The 25,169-nt window shown below is 37.0% G+C and overlaps 1 non-coding gene across 1 annotated transcript; it reads right to left on the bottom strand.

Annotated features, from left to right (window-relative positions):
- Positions 1-20,724: 20,724 nt before the first annotated feature.
- Positions 20,725-20,797, bottom strand: TRNAA-AGC (transfer RNA alanine (anticodon AGC)). Its single transcript has one exon. It is a non-coding gene; the product is annotated as a tRNA-Ala (tRNA).
- Positions 20,798-25,169: the final 4,372 nt, after the last annotated feature.

Here is a 25,169-nt window from a genome sequence, read left to right as displayed (position 1 = left end):
CGTCCATGTAAAGTAGGCAAATATCTCACTCCAGAACCACTTCTCATAATTTCACTTCACCTTGACACCCCCCTGTCTATACTCAGTGGACGTCTTTTTTTTTTTTTCCCATTTGGCCTCTCCCCTGCCTATGGGTCTCTAAGCGAAATATGTAGTCTGGCCCAGCTGCTACCATTCTAGCTGTAAAAATTCACACATCTGTTAGTCTCTCTCTGTTGGCCTTTTGCAAAGAAGGACTTTGTAGAAAATGGATTTTCTAATAGATATGTGCCAAGTTTTTTAAGTAACAGTTTAAAAAACCTATTCTGATTGCATTTCCTCAGCAAGTCATATGGTGCTCTATTTCTAAAGTTTACTAAAAGATTAAAGGAGAGAATCATTTTGAATGTATAAAGTACATTATAAAAGTTAGTAACTGGGAAGAATCTATACATTATTTCAATTAATTATGATTTAACCTATTTAGAGGTAAAGTGAGATGCTCATATCTATTTTGTGACACAGGATGCTTATTTCCATTTTATTAAAGAGACAGTTGAGTGGTTTGTCCATAATCACACAGTTAGCAAGTTGTAGAATAAAAATTAATAGCCAAATGTTCTGACTCCTGACCGAAAGATCAGTCACTCAGCAAGGTAAAAGGTACCCAGTGCTGGACAACAGATTGACATCACGTCTTCCACATCCTGCTAAAATTACATGGGAACTGAGAAAGAAGCATCTTTGAGGTGCCCACTGCCCAACCCCCAAGTCTCACTATGCCCTTGTACTTGTCCCTAGTGTAGGCTTTGACAACATAAAAGGTAATCATTTGATCTGGGTTTTGAAGCATAAATAAGAGTTGACTGTTATTAACAGAAGGAAGGAAAGAATATTCCAGGCAGAAGTAACAAGGAGTACCAAGGCACCACCAGGAAGAATATCGACTGAAAAAATACGCACAACTTAAAGTTGGGTTAGGTTCTATTTGGTGGACTTTCTAAGGACTCGAGCCTGGGATAACAGCCTCTCAGATTGCTCTAAGAGACTGCTCCAAAGAGATAGTGGAGGAGCCAGAACATACAGGAGTTTTTACAACAAAGACCAGGTAGTCAGAAAATGAAAAGATTACAGTTAAATAAGGAAAGCCAGATATCTCAAGGTAAGGAATTTAACACTTTCCTCTGCATGGGAAGGTGCAAAAGTTGGGGCTCATTGAAATCATTCCTTTGATAGGCATCTTAGCTATCTAGAGTTAGTATCCTCATCTTTCCTATCCTGAGTTCCCTCAGGGTGTACCACTCCGAGCTGCCTGCTTGTCTCCATCCTGAGTTCCCTCAGATCACTGTCGGGGGTGGCAGTAGTGGCTGATGACTTGATGGCTGCAGAATCCTTTGTTCACTGACATGGCAGGCAATATTTTTTCACTCACAGGTGGCATTATAAACAATGTGCTTACATTTCCAAATCCAAAATCTATGAACAGAATAGGATTCTGCCTGAAAATGGGAACTTGATGGCTAACTTCTGAAAATTCACGTGGTGTACGATTGTAGCCACAGAGGGATTCAATCAGTGACTCCACTTATGAATTATTGGGAATATGAACAGATGGAAACATGGATAACTTATTTTCAAGTGCTGCTCTTAGTCTTTTGCCTAGGAAATAACAAAACAAGTCATTCATTTTAGAATACACTAAAGCTCCCAATTTTAAGGGGCTTTATAAATTATAAAGAAGTTTGCATAAATAATGTCAACAGATCCTTACTGTAATCTTATGAGTGATATTGCTATTATTATTTGCTTTGAGGTTTGTACAGGAAGGATTTGAAAATTGGAGATCTCAAATGATTTACTTAAGATCACATAAATAGTTTATCACAGAGCAGGGTCAATAAAATAAGTATTTGGACTCACTCCTTGTCCAGTGTTCTGAGAAATAAGCCAGCTTGTGACATGCCTTGGATGTAAAACATCTTGGAGGTAAAAGATAAACAAAAGATAATCAGAAAAAGAAACCAGCTACGGCAGATGTAAAAAGGTCAGTGTTTGTCTTCACTAACCCAAGATTGTTTATTTTCACGCATATTGCATTTGGAGGCATTCATCCATTGCTATTTCTGTTGGCACCTCTCTGATTCCTGCTCTGGGGGGAATCACACCATGTAATCACACTACAGCCTTCCTTCAGAGCCTGGGACCTCCTGCTATTTGCCTCATCCTGATTTCCTCCCCATTTGAAAGCTGTCTGCTGACTGTGGACCCCCAGGACAATTATTTCTGAAGGCCTGGAAATGCATCTCCTCATTTCTCTTCTTGGACCATGATTCTTTGTACTGTCTGAGGCCTCACCTTGAAAGGGTGACCATCCATCCTGGTTTGTCTGAGAAAATCAGGAAGATTGTCAGTTGCCCTGGCAATAGTTAAAAATGGTGCCCCCTTTCACTTTCACTTGTGTCTCAGTTTTTAAAAAATGCATGTAGGCACCTGATGCCAGACAATCGGATAAATTAACATGTACTCTTGAGACAGAGAATAGGAAGCATATCAAATAGAGTTGTAGCCCATGCTTTTTCAGTAGCCCACAGATTAAGAGAAAATTAAAAAAATAAATAAATTTTTGAATGTAACTTCAATACAGGATTTTAACCTATTCATAAAATAGTTATTAATAATATTTGAATATGAATAATATTTTCCAACACTGCACTAGAATGTTGCTGCCATATGTAGAAAAACTCTAGTGCTTCCTGTTTTATCCCAAGCCCTGGGAAATATCTAGAGAAGAAATTTTTTTGTTTTTAATTGGAATAGCTCCCACATTTTCAAATAAAAATCACATTCTTGGTTGAAATAATTTCTTCCCCTGGCTTCTGAGAAGTAGCACTTTTCTTATTTTCCATTTACTTTACTAAATGAATATTCTCAGCTTTCGTTGCTGGATAGTCCTTTTATTTCTATTAAAATACTAGATTGGGTTCCATACAAAGCTGCCTTAGAGGAGTGTTTTCTCTGTCTAGATGGACTTCTAACATGATCTCATTCAGTCCTGTGGTTTTACAGCAACTCTATGCAGATAATGCCTCTGAATTTCAAATGTTTAGACTCAACTGCCTACAACATGTCAATTTTCATTTATCCACTTATTTAGTTATTCTCTCATGAAACAAACATGTTTTCAGCTGCTAATAATCTCCAGGCACTGCTTTGTGTGCTGTCCCAGAGAGTAAGACAGAGTCCTCACATTCACAGAACTTCCATTCCAAGGAACAGCGGTCTCATATATGTCCCAAACCAGAACCCTTTATTTCCCAACATACACCCCCCACACATGAACACATGCATGCATGCACGCACACACATGCACAAACATGCACTTGCGTTGCCCGGGTCCCCTATTTCAAGTGATAGCTCCATCATTGACCCATTGACTCAGACCAAAACCACTGCAGTCATTCTCAACTTCTCCTTTTCTTATGCTCCCAGTTCCATCATCTTTACACTTACTTACAATATACTCTGAATCTTGTTGCTGAAAAACCATCCCCTGTACCCTAGTAGCTGAATTGAGGCTCGGAAGCAGAGTTTTTGGAGAATCAGAAAAGAATGACTTTGTTGCTTTGTGAGGCAAAGGGGAGCCACAGCAGGCTAATGCCTTAGAGACTCTGAAGCCCTCGGGGTTGGTGTCCTGGGGTTTTATAGAAAAACTTGATGGAACAGAAACATGAGAACCCTCAGGTCATTTTCCAGGGTCCTGTGTTCTTAGTCTTCATGAACCCCACGTGGCATCACAGAGAAACTCTGGAGGGCCTGTTCATTCTTCTGAGGCTATCGGCCCCTGACCACCTTCCTGGAACACAGCTTCTGGGTTGAAGGACAAGCTATTCTGGGTAAAGAATGTATAGGCAGTGCAGAGTGTAATAGAAAAGTTCGGGGCCGTTTAGCTCAAAGTGCTTGAGCAAGTGAAACAGAGATGGAGGTTTGCCAGGGGGAAAAATAAAAAAAGAACAAAAACAAGTTTCAAGACTTTTAAGTCAGAGTGAGTCAGCAAGTAGCTTTAGCATCAGGGAAGCCCTTTTGTTAGTCAGTTTCCTGCACTTTCAGTCTCAATACTTGTCATAATATTCGTCTTTTCTACTCTAGACCAAGCAGCCACCACCACTGATGGCTGGGAATTTGGCCATAGCCTCTGTGTTTTCATCCCACTTCCACTGGCATTTGTTATAATTTGTTCTTCACCGAGCAACTGTAATTATCTTATTAAACATGAGTCAGATTATCTTATGAAACACACTCAAACCCCTCCACTAATTTTCTCTAAAACCTAGAATAAAACACGGCACCCTTCCCATGCCTGGAGCCCCCAGTGTGGTACAGCTCTATAACCTACCTGAGCCCTCATGCCTTCTCCCATTTTTCCCACTTCTCTCCAGCTACGCTGCCCTCCTGGCTGTTCCTTGAACATATCCAACCTACTCCCACCCTGCAGCCAATACAGGTATCCCTTCTTGGCATTTTATGTCCATCCCCCGGATAGCTGCATGGCTCGTGGCTTCTCTTAATTCAGGTCACTGTGAATGTCACCTCTACAGAGAGACCCTCACTGATTACCTGGCCTAAATCAGCTTCTCACTCTCTCACCCCATCTCTGTTTAGTCCCAGATCTTGTTTAACCATTATCCTAGACCAGAATAAATATTATAGGCCGACATTTTTGGTATGGATTTTCCATACCATTGGAACGTTGCTGCCATATGTAAGAAACTGGAGTGCTTCCTGCTTTATTCCAAGCCCTGGGGAAGAGTGTCAGCAGTAAGAGTGTCAGCTATGATCTGATGAATGAAAAAATGAATTAATTAAAGCAATCTTCCTTCTCTGCCTCACAGGACTTTACATACAGACAGTCTGATGTGAAATAAGACCCCAAGCTTGATGACAGACAAACATGCATGAGCAACTTCAAAATGTCTCTGGTGGGGAGGGTACAGCTCCGTGGTAGAGTGTGTGCTGAGCATGCATGAGATCCTGAGTTCAATCCCCAGTACCTCCATTAAAATAATAAGATAAAACAAAATGACAAAACTAAATCAGTTTCTTAAAAAATATTTAAAAAAATCTTTTAACGATTTCTTTCTTATTTTTAATGAAAGAAAGGGGCAGTTTTGTGGTGTGGAGGCCATGTAAGATCACATATTGATTTCAAATTCTGTGACCTGAAGAGGTTACTTGACCCCTCTGTATCTTGATTTTCTCCCTTTTACCTACCTTACAAGGGCCTTTGTGACAGTTACATAACACACAGGGAACCATGCTTGGCACGTTGCAAATGGGTACTATGTTTCTTTCCTTCATTATTTCATTTTAAAAAGTCATCCCTTATGGTATTTAGCAAGTGATAAACCAGAGTTTGCTCTCTCCTCCTGTCCCCTCCACTGATCTTGAGTGACACTTGCTAGATGAGACAGACTGTTTTGATGGTAGATAATGTCACCAACTCAAATGCCATGGGATTGTTTGATGTGAGAATAAAGTGTGGGCATTGCTCTAATCCTGTGAGTGTTGGGCACGGTGTGGCCTTCCTCCTGCATGGTCCACGGTCATCTTGGTCCCAGTGCAAATGAGACAACGCTCAGTGCTAGGTTTCCTGTTAAGTGCTCAGTGAATCCCTGATGAATCAAATTATATAAATTAAAAGGCTTATTTCTGCCTTCAGATATACAAACAGATGCAGAGAAGCTCACCATAGGAGATTTTGGGCTTTATTCTCTTATTAATCTCTTTCTACTCTCTGTCAATTTCCCCTCCTCGCCTTTAACTTTGCAGACCTGAAATTGCCAATTCAGCTGCCTCAGTGCAGGTAGATGAGCAGTGGTTTTATGGAACATGTGGATGATGGGGTTTTTATTGGGGGGATGTTTCGATTTGTCTAAAAGAGAGATTGCTGCTGCTTTTACTACAGCTGCTCCTCTCCTCTGCTGAACTCCAGACACCTCAGGAAGAAGCAGTGGGGAATAATAACAAATGACTTTTTTCTTTTCATCTCCAACAGCAAAGATTTTAAAACAAAGTAACCAAACTCCACCCTCTCCCATCCCATCTGGGGGAAAAAAAAACCCTGATGAAATCAGATGAGTATTTTAATCAAGTAAGAGATGTAATTTTTTAGTCAGAATTTCCACAGCCTTGCACCATCCTTTGGAATTCAGCCATCATTTATTTCTATTGCTAAGATAGCAGTAACAGAGTAACAGTGGTGGTAACAGGGCGAAATAAAGAGAATACAGAGAGCAAGGAGAGACTTCAAAGGCTGGTGCTGGTGCCAAAGTCAAAATTGGGGGAGGCAGTATTGGAGCTTCCTCATCACCCCCTTCCATCTACACGGGGGCGAGGAATCCTCATGAAGACTACAGCTTACCTTTCATTCCACTCCTTTCCCATCTGAAGGTGAGAGGACCCTGACAGCTCTGGGAAGGACCACTTTAGAGAAAGTGATGGAGGTTTTTAGGGCTGAATTTTTACCCCACAAGGTATCAAGATCCCAAACTCTTTTCTTCTCAAAAGTCAGGAGCTAAAACATCACAGAGTGAAATGAGTCACTCTAGCTAGGTTTGGTTCATCAGACCAAGAGCTACTCAAGGAACAAGAGTATGTCTTTAATGTCTGTATCTTTTGTATGCATGTGTCACCAATAAAGGTTGAATGAATGAAAGAATGAATGTTCTGGTCTCGAGTGAATGAATGAATGTTCTGATCTCAGCTTTGACTCTAACTCCTGTGTGATCTTGAAATCTGTTCACTCTTTTCCAAGTCCACTGCCATGATCCTAGTTCAGGCTACCATCACCTCTCTCTTGGGTTACTGCCCCAGCTTTATAACAGGGGCCATACCCTTCAGTTTTGGCCCCATACTCCTACCTGAATGCCTGTTCCTTTTTTCTGTACTGCAAGCAAAAATTACATTTTCTAAAATTAAAAAAAAAATTATCAAGACAGTCCCCCACTTAGAACTGTACAGTGGTTTTTTGTCTCTCTTGATTTTAAAGTCCCAGTTTTAATTTGTGCATTTGGCTTGGAATATCTAACATAATGCAGCCCTGTTAAATCAATGGCAATCATCAATTATCTCTTTCAACCACCATGTTTGTATTATATGATCCAGCCGTACTGAACAACCTTCATGCATAGATTTTAAAAGACATTTTTTCCCCCACATTTTAACATCCCCAATATGATGCAACTCAGTCAGGGATATAATTGTAGTGTTTTTCTTTTCATATTGGTACATAACATTATGATTCATTTTATATTTAATATCAACCTAGATTTAATACACAAGTTAATGTTTTAATCCTTGACTTTAAATTCTGAGTCTTGACATATAGGCAAACTCACAGGATATCTACCTAGTTAACATTTTTCTAGAGGAATGTTTCTTAGTTTTTATTGTTCCAGCTTCATAGAACATATCTATCTCTCAAAACAATGTTTCTCAGCCAACGTTTATGTAAGACAAAAAAATGTATTTATGCTCCCAAAGTTCAATGAGACTTTTTTTTTTTAAACAAAATAACTTGCAGGAAAATTCTTCATTTACAATCCAAATACAGTTGCTGGAATGTCAGACCCACTTTTATACAAATTGAGAAATGTACCAAATGTCACAAAGAGTATGTGCTCCTTGGGGACCACTGCCCATGAGAGATGTGCCCAGTATCACCTCACTGTGAACAATTCAATTGTCTCGAATGCCTGTCCTGAATGTGTTTCCGCAGTGGCTTTCATATGTAGCCTTTATTCTGTAAGATACTTGAAGAAGGTCACGAGCAGTAAGGAGATTGAGAAAGATCGTAAAAATAGATGTTACCACATATACAAAACATGTTCATAAACACATTGAAACCATGTTAATTGGCAATGAGAAAACTGTCAACATTTTTATAAGATTATTTTGTGATACAGACATCTTTGTGTTTTAGTTATATTTTGGGAAACTGAGGATTTTGGATTGAGATGTGCAATAGATTCTTCAATACCCTGTTGAAGTGGTGTGGACCATACCTTGACCATGACATTGTATGTGGACATAGACTAATGACTGATTCTGGCCAATGGGACAGTCATAAATGCATGGCAAGCAGTCGTCTGAACCATGCCTGTGGATTGTTTATATATATATATATATACATATATTTAAAATTATCTATATATTATGATATTTTGGCACCTTAAAAATCCTTTTGGCTGGGGAGAGACTGCCTCTCAATGGCCCAACCAATTCTTAGAGACAGAGAAATACTCAGCCTGGAGCTTCCTTTGATTTCCAAAGAACCAACTTGGACCCTATCTCCACTCTGGCTTATATACCCTTAGAGGCAATATTCTGCTGCCTTAAACGTCCCAGGACTAGGTACCTGGACACTAGGGACCACTCCTGTAGTGTAGAGCTAATCAGAATATTCAGACTAGCCAATTCTAAACTGTTTACCCTGCCACAGCCTCAGTTTCCCCCTCCTTCCTGCTTTCTGCCTCCTGACCACCTTCTCCATGTGTCCCTGCTTGGCATGCTGTGTGCCTCCTGTTTCTAGGACCTGTGATATAATAAACTTTTGTTCTCTTGAGCCTCTCCTCTGTCTCCTCTATAGCCACACCTTCATGACCATCGCATAACAGGATACAGAAGAATTTGTGTGGTTCGGCATGGTCTCTGGTACCCCTGTCATCCTTTGTGAGAGTGTCATGCCCCTGGGAGAGCTGGTGGTCTCAGGACGATGAGACATGCAGCAGGCTAGGATTCACCCCACCGCCTGAACCAGCCCTTGTCCATCTCAGCCCGGGTTAGCCAACAAATATATGTGAGCAAGAAATAAATGATAATTTTTGTAAGCTAACGAGTATGAGGATGGAGTGTTATGCAGAATTGTTGTGGAAAGCAGGTGATGACTGCAAGATGAAACAGCACTGATAATGGAAAAGAGGTGGTGGTTAGTGATTTTGTTCAGAGCATCTGATTTTTAGAAAGAATCATTGATGTTAAGAAGGAGATAGACCAAACTGTGTCATATCCTTGCTATCAGCTTGAGTGACTTTAATTTCCCTTTTTTTAAATTAAAAAATTTGGGGGGAGAGGAGGTAATTAGGCTTATTTATTTATATTTAATGGAGGTGCTGGGGATTGAGCCCAGGATCTTGTGCATGCACTCTACCACTGAGCTACACCCTCCCCCAACTTATTCTCTATTTGTATATTTATCTTCTAATCACTTGACCTGGACTAGTCTTCAAATGGCACCCTGTCTTCTCCTATATTATAGCACAAATCAAATGTCAATCTAGTTCTTTATCTAAAATATTCACTAGAATCTCATACCTGGAGGAGAGGGTCAATTTGTATTCCTGGCACTTGCATAATGCCTGCCGCATAAAGACTCTTACAAATTATTTGCTGAATTAAATTAAGTATCTTGGCTTTAAACAAGATACTTTATTTTTATGCTCTCAGAAGTTTTTGGAGGGGTAAATGGGAGAGTTGGTCTAAATTATCCCTTAAATTCTATTTCTATAATACATGTTCATGTGCTAAGTTTTATAAAAATCATTTATGTAATCATAAAGTTTATATAAATGTTTTTAAATTTTCATCAGAGGTGATAAAATATAAAATAAGATTCCCATAAATAAGATTAGTATCTATTATATTTAGTTGTATTTTATTCCTTTAGTCATATATTTATATACATATATATCCTTTTCTTACATTCTTTTTTATGAATAAGCCTGAATTTTTATATCATTAAGATTTAATTTTATACATATGTTTGTACCTTACATTTTATTTAAGATTATATCATGTTCAAATATTTAAGGAGAATGCTGAGTTCATTGAATTTCAATTAAAAAAATAATTACAGCTTTTAAATTTATGGATTTTCCACTAATTGTAGCTTTGGCTGCACCTCATTAGTCTTGGATGTAGTCTTTTCTATTTCATCTTTAATAAATTTGTTCATCTGTTCATTTATTGATTTAAGAGACTAATCACTCACTCCAGCTCGTGTGCTTAGTACGGTTTTAAGCACTGGAATCCCAGCCATGTACCAGACAGATAAAGATTGTCTTAAAAATAACAATTTCTAGTATCTGTTTTTCAGATAATGAGCTAGAGCTTGAACCACAACAGCAACAATAAAAACCTTGCCTGTGTACAAGCCATCATTTCACTCTCCTTTTAAATTCTCAAACAAAATCTTACTTGACCTTCCATCTACCGGTTTGAAGAGCTATGTCTCTGAGTATTAAAGAGAATTCCCCAAGTTCCTATAGCACAGGTTCTAATGAACAGGTATTAAATTAGTTTCCAGAGACTCCCCAACCCCCCAACAGGGAGCTATTTACTGCTGTGGTCAGTTGGCCTCTCAAAGCAATTTAGGTGATCAAACCTGAACACTTCACATTGGAGTTTAGGAAAATGGTCACTTAACAATGTCTTGTCCAAGAACAATGGGTAGATACCTTCCTTTCTTTACATCTCTGTAACTGGATAATGCTCTCAAATTGCTTTCACCAAAGTGAATTTAAGTCACAATTTGAAGAATAACTACCTTCAACTTTAGAATGGCAGTTTCCTTCAAACTTCTTATTAACAAAAAAATCTTTATAAAAACAGAAGCCAGGCAAGGCTCCACATCACGGTAGTTTAGATTTCTTTTTTGAACCATACTTACTTTGAAATTTAGGTTTTTGTTTTTTTCTTTTTACTTGTTTGTTCTCTTTGTTTCATTTTTAAAATATATTTCACTGTGGGAAGCAAAGGTCTGGTATATAGATAATTATTGTTAGAGTTCTATAGAGGCTTGGAAATTTGGATGTTGACTAGAACGATAAATGTCAACCTGTGAATTCCCATACAAGGAGCACACTACGCTGGAAAGCTAGATCATCAATTTTCCATGCTTCTTTGCAGCCAGAGGTAGCAGTGTGACCCTCTTATCTGCTAAGAGGTGTGTGATAAAGCCTTTACTTTGACACCTATAACTGTAATAGCCTTTACTCTCTGGAGCTCGAATATGACTAAAAGCACAGCCGCCATCTTGTAACAATTAAGAAGAGAGACAAAAAGCTAAGAATACGCGGGAAGAAAGAAAAATTGGGTTCTTTAAAGTCATAATTGAGGTACCAGACTAGCATTCAACCAGACTTCTTTTATGTAAGGAAAAGTCAATTTGTATCATCACTTTTTTTAAAGCAACGTAATTAATAATATTATTCAAATATCCTCTAAGCTCGTAAGTTTTGCATAGCTGATCTTTCGTGACTGCGAGATTCTGTAAATACTTCTTCATAATTTTGGTAGTATTTTTATGTATATATTTTGATGCCATGATGTTCAGAACATGTTTATTATTTTCATATCTATATTGTAAAATATGCCTTATATCAATATAAAATGCCCTCCTTCACTTATTAGTTAATTTTGCCTTAGAATTATGTTATTTTAGTCATTTACACATTTACTCATTTATCAAAAATATATATTAGGTGCTATAGTAATAAAGGTTTACTTTCAACTTTTATTATGTATTTTTTGCAGAAGTACCAGAATGGGATTTTAAAAATACATATTACATCAATTCACTGCTTAACTAGAATTGTCAGTGTTTTCCTGTTACACATAGAATAAAATCCAACCTCTTGACAATTGCCTTTCAGTATCTTTGTAATTTAGTCCTTGCTAAGCCAGGTAACTTTATCCTCTACCACTCTCCTCAAACCCACCATCCTCTTTTTACTTTTCATTGATAATTCCATCTTTTGTGATGACTGAATGTGGTCATTCAGTGATTTTTTTACACTTGCTGATCCCCTTGAATGGGCTGCTTTGCCTCTGATTCTTCCTATACCTGTCTCTGTAAATTATCCTGCTAGTTCGTATCAGTTATTTTGCTGGCAAGAATCTAATTCAAAAGGTTTAAATTTATTATATCATACAATTGAAGAAGTCCAGAGGTAGAGCAGACTGCAGTTCTGATTTAATCCAGACACTCATTCTTCTGAGATGCTCTGAGATTTAACAGCCTCTATGTATCTCAGTCTGGTAGTGAAATAGCTAAAACAGTTACAGTTCTCAGTTCTGAACATGTCAAAGAGTAAAAGAAAAATAAGCTGTTTATGTAATCACTTCTGAACGATCCAGGAAGAACTCTGCCAAAAGCTCCCTAGCATTTCATTGGCCTCCCGATGTGCTCACTGGGGTGGGGCTACCTTAGACCAACTAGACACCTTCCTGGAGGTGGGGTGGTTCAACTCTTGTATGAGGAAGGAGGGGGGGAACCTGAACAAAACTGGGTTTTTTTTTGAGAAAGAAGAGCAGAAGAGAGAATAGATTCCGGAAGCCCATGTCCAATTCAGCGACTAGATTTCAGTACAAACTACTGTCAGAGAGGGAAAAAATTTCCTCTACCAGTCTAGGTTCTTCTGCTCTGTCTAAGAATTAAACAGACATGAGGGAGATTAACAGGAGAAAATCAAACAAACCTAAATTATATGTATACATGGGAGAGACCCAGAAAAACTAATTCACCCAAAGGGCTGAAGCCTTCAGGTTAAACACCACTTCAGCTAAAGACAAAGGAGGAGGTGTGGGTAGGAGTTTGGGATGTCAAGGGGGAGGAAGGTAATCAGCATGGAGATGGAAAAGCCGATGTCTGAAATTAATGTCTGCTGGGCCATGCAGAGACAATGGGACATGGAGAGGAATTTTAACATACAGACTTTGCTTGGTGCCTCCCTGTCAACTGCACCTAGTTATCTACTAAACCATATATAGTACACTATATATAATTATATATATATATATAAATATAAATATATATATATATATATATATATATATAGAGAGAGAGAGAGAGAGAGAGAGAGCATACTATTGTTGTCTTTGGTGATAGCTCTTTTCCTGTAATAAGCCTCTATCTAAATTCTTTAGGCAGCTAATGGGAAAGGCCAGTTTCTTCCTGAACTTTTTTGGGCCCTGATTGTTTTCTGCTTGAAATAAATGATCCGCATGCCAAAGAGACATTTTAAAGTGACAAATTTTGCTCTCCGACATTCCCATTGTCCTAAAAAGCACCCACTTCTCTCTGCCTATTTTATTGTTTTTTTTTCCCTTCATTATCAGTAACACCTTGTTTGTTTTAGTTTATATAGTTATGTATTTGATGTCTTCCCTTTCTGGAGTGGAATCTCCATAAGGACAAAGACCTTTTCTGTTTCATTCACTGTCATAATTCCTGATCCTAGAATAGCAGCGGCAATAACAAAACCAAATAGGAAGATATCAGTAAAAATAAATTCCATGAAGGAAGTGATGAATGAACCAATCATTTAATAAATTCTTTCAGCCAAACTTTGGTTGCATTTGCATCACAAGAAATTTAGGGTTGCACTCTTTGATTCAAATTATTATAAACAAAGGTATGTGATCTAATCCATAATAATGATGCATATGAAATGTATGGAACTTCAGAGGAAAATGCTTCTCATAGTTAAGGACATCGCTAATGATTGTGTGGAGGTGGTTCTTCAACATCTTTAGTCATTAGGGAAATGCAAATTAAAGACAAAATGAGCTACCACTACACATCCACTACAATAGCTAAAAAAAAAAAAAAAAATTAAAAGAAAAAAGACAACACCAAATGTGTTCATGAAATGTGGAACAGTTGGATCTGTCATACATTGTTAGTAGGCAGATAAAATTGTATTCTCACTCTGAGAATCAGTCTGGCAATTTCTTATAAAAATATACATACATCTATTCCATGAGCTAGGTATTTACCCAAGAGAAATGAAAATTTTTTACAAAGGTATTCATACTAGCTTTATTTGTAATAGGTCAAAACTGGAACTAGGCCAGATCAATAGGAAATAAGCAAATGGGGGTATATCTACACATTGGCATACCACTTAGCAATAAAAATAAACTACAGAAATATGCAGCAAAACAAATGCATCTCAACAACAGTGCAATGCACAAAATAGTGCATATGGCATGATTCCACCTAGATGAAATTCTTGAGCTGAATGATGGACCAGAAAGAACCATGAGGACAGTTTCTAGAGCAGCACACCCAAACTTTTTTCTGTTAAAGGCCATAGAGTAACTATTTTAGGCTTCGTGGGCCTGATGGTGTCTGTTGCAACTACTCAACCCTTTCATTATAGTGCAAGAGCAGCCGTAGAGGACAGGTAAACACATGTGTGTGGCTGTGTCCCAATAAAATTTCTTTACAAAAAATGTTAAAGGGCCAGGTTTGACCAGCTGGCCATAGATTGCTACCCTGCTCTAGAGCGACTATAATGTTCAATATCTTGGCAGGGATTCTACATAGCTAGGTGCATTTGTCAAAACTCAGTGAATGTACACTTAGGATTGGTGTATTTCATTACAGGTAATAAAGTTGAACTCTAGTAAATGATGCGTGTGCCAAAGTATTTGGGGGGCAGTATACTGATGCCTGCAATTCAGTTTGAAATGGATTTTAAAATTATCTTGAATAATCCACAATAGAGGGGTAATAGAAATGGATTTTAAAATTATCTTGAATAATCCACAATAGAGGGGTAATAGATGATTAGACAGGTGATAAGGCAACAACAAAATGTTAATGGGAGAATCGAGGTGGTGGGTGTATGAATATTCAGTTTAAATTTTACTTTGAACTTTCAGTTTTTTAGTGTATTTAAATTTTTAACTTAAAAACGTGTTGAACAAGTGATCTGGGGAGATTGATCCAGCAGCAAGTGCAGGTGGTGGTAGTAACAAGTATACCTATCCTTGAACTGGAGGCCAAGTATCCTAGCTCTCTGTTCCAGTTTGGCTGTTGGGTGAGTCATCTTGGTTCTCTGTGTCTTCGTTTCTACATCTGCACTTACCAGTGGATTCTTATTAAATATCTGTTGAGTTAATGTTCGATACATTAATCTAAAAATTGAAAGAAATGGATGACATGATCTCCAGTCTCTTCTAGACTTTCACTCATCTGACGCATACTCACTTGAATGTCTATCAGATCACATATAACTACCATGATAGAAAATTGTTTTATGTTTGATATACAATAATGTAAATTCTCTCAATAGTGTATACTTTTAATTGATGGACTAAAGTGTGTATTTACAAATAAGTGATAGCTCTTAGATGTAGACCTCTTGAAAAGGCACATAAGTTTAAGTCAACTTGGTAAGAAAGTCAGCGTTAAATACAGCAACAGAATTATACTATTCTTTTCAATGTTTTTTCCTTACATTTAAAATGTGTCAATAACTGTGCATATGCTTTCTAAAGTTTAAAGTTTGGGTCTAATAGTAGCTACTTTGAAAGACTCTGCTCCATTCAATGTAACACATTTTGGGGCTGAATTGAAAGCTTCCTTATTACTAGTTGAAGCAGAAGTTGTTAAAATAACCCTTATAATTTATCTGGTTTGAGGGGCAATGAAATAGTGGTGGGTAATGAATAAATATCAAATTCTTCCTCAGCTGTGTCCTTACTTACTGAATGGCAAGCTGTGTTGAAGGAAAAGAGACAATTGTGACATGACACCCCCAAGTACTTATTACATTATCCTTGGTATTGAACTATGATAACCAAAAAAATTCCATTTTATCAGGCACCCAGGGTGCACAATAAAATACTCATTTACCTTACACTGCATACAAAGCTGTTTCTTTCAATACTTTGTTTCTTGTATAGGATTGCTGTAATGTGGTTCCCAGTACATTAAGCACCAATGTAATTATTAGCCTCTTTATATACTGCCAACTAAATTAAATACCATTAAATGAAATGCTCTCATAAATACTGTATATCTTTATAGAACTATTATCTACATTTTCTCAAAAAGTTGTGCTCAATTGGTCCATTGGAATTGGTGTTTTGTTCTCACAATAATGTGGATAAGCCTAAGGCTTCATCCAGAAGGAAGAGAATCTTATGGCTCCAAATTCATTGGCACACACAAGATTTCTCCAGGACTGCTGTCCAGAACCATGCCTCCTATCCCCCATTACTTTTCTTTGTGCAACTTCTTTTTACAGTTACTTCTGTGAAGCCATTTTAGTTATGATCCTTTAGGAAAGCTGAATTCTTTAGAACATCTTTGTGTACTTAGCCTTTTCTCTGAGATACAGACACTTTGCAAGATCGCCAATACTCAGGAATTATCTATAAAAGATCCATGATGTTGAACAATTACAGTGGCCCCCAAATTTGTCTCCCCATTAAATTCCTCTGGGAAGCTTTTAAAATGTCTCAAATCTTCGGACACTCCCCAAACCAATTAAATCATGATCTCTACAGGTGGATCCAAATTATGAGTGGTTTTCAAAGCCTTCCAGGTGATTCCAATATGCAGATAAATTTGGGAAGAATCAGGCCAGCAGTGATGATTCAAAATTAAAAAAAAAATGCTATTCATGTATTTGTCTACAGACACTTGGGTTGTTTCCATACCTGACAGATGGATGTATAAAAACATTATATATTATATATAATGGAATATTATAAAAACTTTAAAAGAAAGGAAACCATACTGTTGTGACTACATGGAAGAAACTGGAGGGCATTATTCTAAGTGGAATTAGCTGGAGAAAGAAAGACAAAAACTGCATGGTATCACTTATATGTAGAAACTGAAAAACAGAAGAGTCAAACTTACAGAAACAGAATGTAGAAAAGTGGTTTCCAGGGGGCTGGTTGATGGGAGAAATAGGAGAGGTTTGGTAAAAAGTTTCATACTTTCAGTTATAAATTGAATAAGGTCTGAGGACATAATATGATGACTATAGTTGTTAACATTATTGTATAAGTGAACCTTGCTAATAGAGTAGAAAAATATTCTAACCAAAAAAAAGTAAATATAGAGCTGATGGATAGTGTGTCAGTTAACTTGATGGAGGAATCCTTTTGCAATATATACTTAACATCAAATCATCACATTTTACACTAAATACACTATAATTTTATTTGTCGATTATCCTCAATAAACCTGGAAAAGAAAGAGAGAGTGAAAGGAAAGAAAAATAAAAGGAAGAAAGAAAGAGAGGCAGAAAGAGAAAGGAGAGAGAGAAAAAAGGAAATGCTATGGAGGTCAAATGGCCCCCAGTTGAATTTTTCAGTTTTTAGGAGGAAAAATTTAGAGATAATATGCCTTTATAACTCAAATTGATTATTATCTTCTGTAGATCAAAGGACAGATTTAAGTACATTTGAAGACACTATCTTCCATTTAATGTGAGTATATATAAAGTCATACTAAAGACTTGTCCAAAAACAAAGGAAATTGATCCTAAGAATTGACATAGTACGTTATTAATTTTAATGAAAACAAAAATGGAAAGAAAGCATGAAATTTTGTCTTGTTACATGAACCCATGACTTAGTAAAGTAAGAGTCACATTATCCACAAAGAGATGTATCCTGTTGTACATTGCTTTGGGGTCTCAGAAAGGGCTGAAAAGTTTCCCTGTATGATTAAGTTATGATGCAGAGCAAAGGCTACTGGAAAAGAAATTATGTGGTTTGTAGTCAAAAGATTTTCTTTTTCTTTTAATAGATTTTTCTAATTATATATATGATATTGGACACATTTCTAGATAATTTGATGCAGGGTGAAACCTGAGGCAGTAGGTTAAGCACATTGCAGTCCTATCTACTGGAGTCACCACTGCTAAGAGTCTGTTACAGTTGTCATCTTCACCATCATTTTCCCTTTCTGGGTTTATTATATTCTGGTTGCATTAAGTCCTATCAAAAAAAATTATTTACTGGGTATAGTTTTCTAAGAAAAATGTACATTATATAGGTAGGCATTGTTCTGAATATAATCAGAGAGAAGCATCCAAAATATGTTTAGTGTTATGACATTAAAAAAAAAACCTTCAATATGCAAATTCTAAAAGAATTTAGGAATTCTAAAAGTCTTTAAAGGAACAGAAATTAACATGGACAAACAAGATGATGACAGCATTGTGCTGTCAGGATATAGCGAAATATATATCAATTTTTGAATATAAACATTTGTCTATATTACAGATTCAAAAGAAATGTGGGACCTCTGAAGGCTTTATGTGTTCATCTGAGGGAAAAGAAAATGAAAGTTATATCTTGACTGAATATTCTTGAGTTTAGATTAGGGAATTTTATAAACTCTGTTAATGTTGGCTTAGTCTTGGAATATGTTCTCAAAAGGTACAATTTTCTTTTCTTTTGCTCAGTGACTCACAGAATTATAGAAATTGGATTTTTGAAAGGTGGCAAGGACATTACAGAGGAGTAAAATAGAGTTCGTACATTTTGGTTGCCCTAGAACAGACTAGATGCTTTAGAACTTTCAGAGATGCTAACTCAAGACATTTGCATTAATTTAAAGGATTTGGTTAAAATTTTGATATTTTGCTTCCCTCCCCTAAGGATTAGCAAAAAAGCAAAAACAGCAGGCTTAGTTGCCTGTCATGTAAACAAGAAGAAATCAACGTGTTTGAATCAGCAGTTAAGAACCTGGTCTGCACATGTACTTTGTTCTGCACATTCAAATATTTTAAAATTATTTGCCAACATTTAAAAAATTAAGACACGTTTTAACAACATTTAGAAACATTTTTAAATGTAAAATTTTGGAGGTTTTACATAAATATTCTGATGTATATTTAAAATATTCTGGTTTACTATGAAAAAACCACTGACCCACTATCCCTGGCCTTCATTCCCACAGGGCAGTATTGGGTTAGAGCTGACTAGCTGCTGCCCCCTAGAGGTGAGCGCATTGGGCATAGTGTCCTCAGCTCACTCTCATATGACCTGTCTAGGTCCTAAAGACTTTTCAGCATTTAGTCCCTGGAATTTGTACTTAAAAGTGTTATATGGGTAAATAAAGTATGCCTCGAAACTGGTGATGACTTCAGACACTCAGGATTCTAAATTTCACCACATTCCCTTTTTTGACTCTTGCTGCAGAGTTGGTGATAGTATAGCATCCTGCCTTTGGAATGTTGGTAGGAACAAAAATACTGCAGATGATAGATAGAAAATATCTGTAAATCCCTGACTCTGGGGCCTCCAATGCTGCCTTTCCTTGACTGAATTTATAGTTTTTCAGAACTTGAAAACAGTCGCACAAGATGATTACTCTTCCCAAACTCATCAGTTTGTCCAAGTTCATGATTCAACCACATGTCCAGTTTACTAGTTAGCTAGAAAGGAGAAAGGCTTGGTGAAGTCCACTATTGGCTGGATGAATATTGTCAGGGAAATCCTAGAATTGACGCTGCATCAAAACTTGCAATGGCACCTGTCCTTGACCTCCCCTTGGCCTGCCTCTGATTTCAGATGTTGTGGCGATGGACAGCACCATGTGAGTGCAGACACATCTGTGTAGATGGCATCTTATGTCAAGCAGTAATTTTGTTCACTTTCTCCCTCCCTCCCTCCAGATCCTTTAATTTTGGTCCTTCTGGCCCATGTAAAAGTCTAGCCTGAAGGAGGAGCTAATGGCATGGAAGATAACCTCAATGTAGACCAGTGGACAAATACTCTAATGTCCTGTCCTTTAAGAATAAGAAGACAAAGAATGAATTAGCTTTTCTTTCCCTTGTCAAGTACTTTCGTTTGAAAGTTCCATAAAAAAAAAAAAACAGTAAAAAACACATACAAAAGGAAAGATTATATCCATATATCCACAGTCAGGTGGCAAGGACGTTTTATTCACCTGAAAATTAGTAGCGTGCTATATATTACCAGGAAGACTGGTGCCAAGAGATAAAGTTGATGGATACCATTTCCTTATTCAGTTTAGTGCACAGCAGACAAAGTGATATCTTTTTTTTTTTCTTCTTTCTCTCTCTCTTTTTTTTAAAGGGAGATAGAAATAGAAAAACCACAGGCAGGAGAGAGACAAGCATATGGAAGGAAAGGCCAAAAGAAAGGATATGGTAAAGAGTGAAAAGACACAAACTGTACTTAACAATTACATCTGGAGTGATACAGCAGCATGTATAATAATTTAAGCAAAAATAACTTCCTGATTAGTTAAACATTCTGGAACTGCAATAGCATTTATTTGAAAGTAGAATTTCTCTACTTGTTTGCCTTTTAAGGGGGAAATGTGATGCTGCTTTACTTTTGTATGTTTTTTACTTTTGTGTACACACCCCCAGTTCAATACCATGCCTGGCACGTTGTGCTAGTGCATCAGTAAATACATGCTAAATAATGAATGAATGATGTTCAGAGACTGTGGTGAGATGCTCTGTTAATTGGTTAGTTCTCCAGAGTGTTTGGCCAAAACGTTTCCCCAGATCCACTTATTAATTACTTTCTATCCCAAGTGAGTGGGGTTACACTGATTTTGCTTTAGCTTTATCTCTCTGACAAATGAAATCCAATGAGAAATTACTGCTTCAGGAGTCAAATAATAGCATTTTTCTAATAAATTCACCACAATTTTTCATTATGTGAACAAAATATTGACATTTTTAAAATTAAAAAAAAATTTAGTTAAAAAAATTTTTGAGGGGGTTGGGAATTAGGTTTATTCATTTATTTATTTTTAAAGAAGGTGCTGGGGATTAAGCCCAGAACCTCGTGCATGCCCTCTATCACTTGAGCCATATCCTCCTTCTTAATTTTTGCTTTGTTTTGTATTTTGGGGAGGAGAGAGATAATTAGGTTTATTTATTTATTTTTTTTTAGTGGAGGTACTGGGAATTGAACCCAGGACCTCATGCATGCTAGGCATGCACTCTACCACTGAGCTATACCCTCCCCCCTCAAAATACTTAACATTTTTGAATATCCATTTCAATCTAACTAGTTTGGCCAATAGTAGATAAAAGAGAACAACCTGCTTATGTACAGTTAAAAGTCTAAGTATGAAATTTGGCATGGCTTCAAAATTGGGATCCTTGGTTAAAGTTTGAATAAGTAATAAAAAAATTATTTGAATAACTTTTAAGTGGATCATAAAAATTCACTCAATTGATGTTATTATTCCTGAGGTTTCATATTATTTGATTTATTAAATTAAGTGCCTATTATATTTTATCGTTATATTGGTATGGTTATGTGTTGGGATATACAGACGAATAAGACACAGTGTGTCACTCCTACAACCATGCGCTGTCCAAATCTCTGTTTATTTAGGAATGTTAAGGAACTCATGGGAGTAAGGGAACATTCCCTTTGAAAGAAATCTACGTGCTACATTCCTGCTTTCTCAAGTGTCCTAGTGACAGAGACTCATACACATGACCTCATTCCTTCCAATATCTCGATTGTGCTGACTTTGACCCAGAAGCAAATGACGTCAGAAAAAGGGACCACGGATTTCACTCCCAGGTGGCAAGCAGTGGTAGTGAATTCTGCAGAACTGAATTTCCCGTGCAAGTCCTGACAGCAGAGAAAGCTGTAATACCTGGTGATTGAAAGGTAGTGGTGCTTTTCTTACCACATGAAATCTGCACATGGTTTTGTAAAGTTGGGCCTGATTCCATAGATTCCATTGGTCTGATTCTCTTGTTCTGTTGATTCATCTGGCTAAATGATAGCTTCTTCATAAACTCATTTTTTTGCTTCTACCATCCAAAATTGTTGATTACAGCTAAGAAGCTTCACACACACACACACACACACACACACACACACACACACACACACACACACACACACTTCCTTCAGTCTAGTACCAGAAGTTAGACACATGCCTATTATGATTTTGGTTATTTTGACACATTCTTGATAATATTAATAGTTCTCATGATGAATAACCCACCCATAAAGGTGGGGAAACAAACAATTATTAAAAACCTACCATGTGCTTGGCATCTCTTAATTAATTCTGTCTCATTTACTTGGCTATAAATTGGGTAACTGCAAAAAATACTGATTTCTCTTTTGCAACCAAGAGATACTATAAAATTAAAGCAAGAATATGCCTGCAGTGTCCACAATGCAATCCCTGGCACATAGTAAATGTTCAACAAATACTAGTTCCTTATACTTATATACAGTGACTTGTTTTCAAAGCAGGTTTCATGTTGGTCTTGCTGGTAACAGAAATACAGCTAGGCCAAAATTAAGCTGGTTTCCAGTAGGCTAAATTTGAAAAATGTGAGATTAATTTTGCATGGAAAAATATGTACAGATCTAGGACATTTTCTAATTAGAAATCAGATCATTTTCTAATTAGAAATCAAGATCTCCTAAAAAGTAACTGTAGATTTGTGTGCCTCTTTTTAATATAATTTTATTGTATGTACATTTTATTCAAACCCAAATCAAGCCCAGGCTCCTGCCATGAACTTAGACTCACACATACAACTGTCTGTTCACCTCATTCTACTTGGTGAGTACAGAGCCTTGTATTAGTGTCCTATGGTGGCTGTAACAAAAATCACCAGGCGACAACAGAAACATATTGCCTCCCAGTTCTGGAGGCCACCAGTCTGAGATCAAGGTGTTGGCATGGTTGGTTCCTTCCAAGGGGTGAGGGAGGATCTGTTCCAGACCCCTCTCCTTGTTTCATGTGGTTTTCTGGGATTTGTGGGTGTTTCTTCAATGGTAGATGCAACACACTGATCTCTGCCTGCTTCTTTACATGGCATTCTTCCTGTGCCCATTTCCAACTTTCTCCTTCTAATAAGGACACAGTTATACTGGATTAGGGACCACCCTCAGTGACTTCATCTTAACTTGATCATCTGCAGAGACTGTTTTCCAAATAAGGTCACATTTATAAGTACTTGGGGGATAAGTCTTTAACATCTTCTAGGGGGACACAGTTCAATTCATAGCATTCCCTCCACTCTAATGTATCCAAATGAAAACACTTGCTTCCTTCTCTTCCTCCCACACCCCCGCCATGTCCCACCGCTCCCTAGTTACTTTGCCTACACCCTTTCCCATCTTGGGGAAATGGTATCCCCATTCTTCTGTATTCTTGTGCCAATAGCCCAGAGTGACAATAGAGAGATGGGCAAAAACATGGACTTTGGACTTCAAGGGCCTTAGTTTGAGTTTTTGCTCTCTTGACTGTAAGCCATTCAACCTTGGCAGCTTACTTAACCACTGTCTGCCTCGATTTCTTAATCTATTAATAGCGATAATCATAATAACAACCCACAGGTTAAGAATCAACGATATATGCCAATTAGTAACTTGTACATGTGTGGAGCCAGTACTTTTGCTTTCAAATACAGAATCTTCCCTAAGAAGAAAGTCACTTGCTAATACAAAACATTAATTAAACCTCACTTATTATATATACTTATATATATATATATATATTTGAGACAGAAGAAAATAACAAAATTATGTTTCTTCCTTAAATATTCATGAGTAGAAATCTCTGCATAAAATTAAGGTAAAACTACATAATATTTATTAGGAGGAAAATATCCAGTGCTCAACAATCTAAACAATCCAGGGTTGTTAAAAATGTCTTTTTTTCAAACAGCTAACTGAAATATAAATTAAATAAATTCTGTTAATTGAGAGCTGAAAGAAAAATCAGTCTAAAATTTGGAGGAAAGTCATTCCAGAGAACGTCTACTCTGAATCAGTATTCTAAATTTCTTCTTTAAGAAGTAAGTGATAATTTTATTTTTCATGTATATGCCTTGCTCTATACAAAAGTGTGAAAAGTCAGCAGGATTTTGCTGTCTTAAAAGAGTAAATAGACAGAGGATTGTAACTTCACATGTGGAGAATGAATCACTTCTTGCTAATGGTGGGAATGTCAACCCAACATCTGGACCACACAGCAGTGACACATTTTTAAACTAAAATGCAAGGTTGCAATTATAAGTTTTAAAAATAAAAAAGAGAAATGACAGATTCATTATCATTTTATGTAGACTTGTTTTCCTCCTTTGAAGGTTTCTAGGATTTATTAAAAATCTGAACTTACAGTCTCATCCCCTGAGGAATCACGAGGACAGGAGGAACAAGTCTAGATATACAGAAGGAACAGCTCATGCAAACTCAGGCGGCCGAAAGCTTGAACAGAAAGCCTGGGTTTTTAATTGGCCAGCCCCACGTTTAGTCATAACAGGTTGCTTCATAAAACCATTATACAGTGAATACAAAATCTCTATTAATATATGCAAATGAAGCAGAATTGTAATTATATCAATAAACCTGGTTAATTCAGGTGAAAATAACTTAATGCGACTTTCATTACTTCAAATATTACAACTTACTATTTACAAGTTGTAGTAGCAGCTAATGATTTCATTTGTGATTTTTCCCCCTCCCCAATAAAAGTGATTTTTGTCCTATGTCGATATTTACCAGCATTTAGTATAAAATTTACATCAGGTTAGGGAAGCATTTTTTCATTAAAAAACAAACAAAAAAACTAGTTTTACCCTCATTACATGAAGTAGCTCTCAGGCTCTCTTTTCCAATTTTACCCTTAAAAAAAAAAATCTGGATAATTTTAATACTACCAATATCTGTAAGCCTTAAGTAGTCCCCTTTAATGGGTCCACTGTGATGTTGCCTGCTATGGGAAATGTCGGCCCTGGCCTCTGAAGACCAGCCTACTGCACCAGCCATTTGGGTGGCAGGCAGGGATCTTTCCTCTGGACTCGGGTCTGGAATTTGTCACAAGAGAAGAATGAGCTTTCTCCTTGTCACAGATACTAAGCATTGTCAAGAGACCATAGAGGGACCCATCATAAGGTGGACAGACTTGCTGCCATGGGGATGTAATGCAGAGAAGTCACTTGTCTTGGCTCTGCTCTCAGCTGATCTGGAATCAGAAAGGCTGGGTTTCTTCTGGAGGAGCCTCAAACAGAGAGACGAAGGGTTACCAAGACATGCAACAAGTTACCAGTAGCTTTTGAATGGAAGTTACATACCATGTTAGTGGGTCCTGATAACTCTAAAAGTTACCCTAAAAAATAAAGATGGGGTTTTGCCTAAATATTGGACCTTCATGAATTTGTAAAATTATACAAATTATAATTGAATATATTTGAATCTTCTATAATTTAATCTTCTGTGAAGTTTGTGTTCAAAATAAATTGACATTAGAACACACAAAGTTTTATAAAAAATGTCTATAAATGAGTATGTTCATAAAAATGCTGTTTTAGCCTTTGATGACACATACTTTCAGGCAGATTGTTGACATT

This window comes from Camelus dromedarius, chromosome 13 (assembly GCF_036321535.1).
Source record: "Camelus dromedarius isolate mCamDro1 chromosome 13, mCamDro1.pat, whole genome shotgun sequence".
In the NCBI taxonomy this organism is placed as follows: domain Eukaryota; kingdom Metazoa; phylum Chordata; class Mammalia; order Artiodactyla; family Camelidae; genus Camelus; species Camelus dromedarius.
The sequence above is the reverse complement of the archived record's forward strand: the minus strand, read 5'-3'. Positions and strand labels throughout refer to the sequence as shown.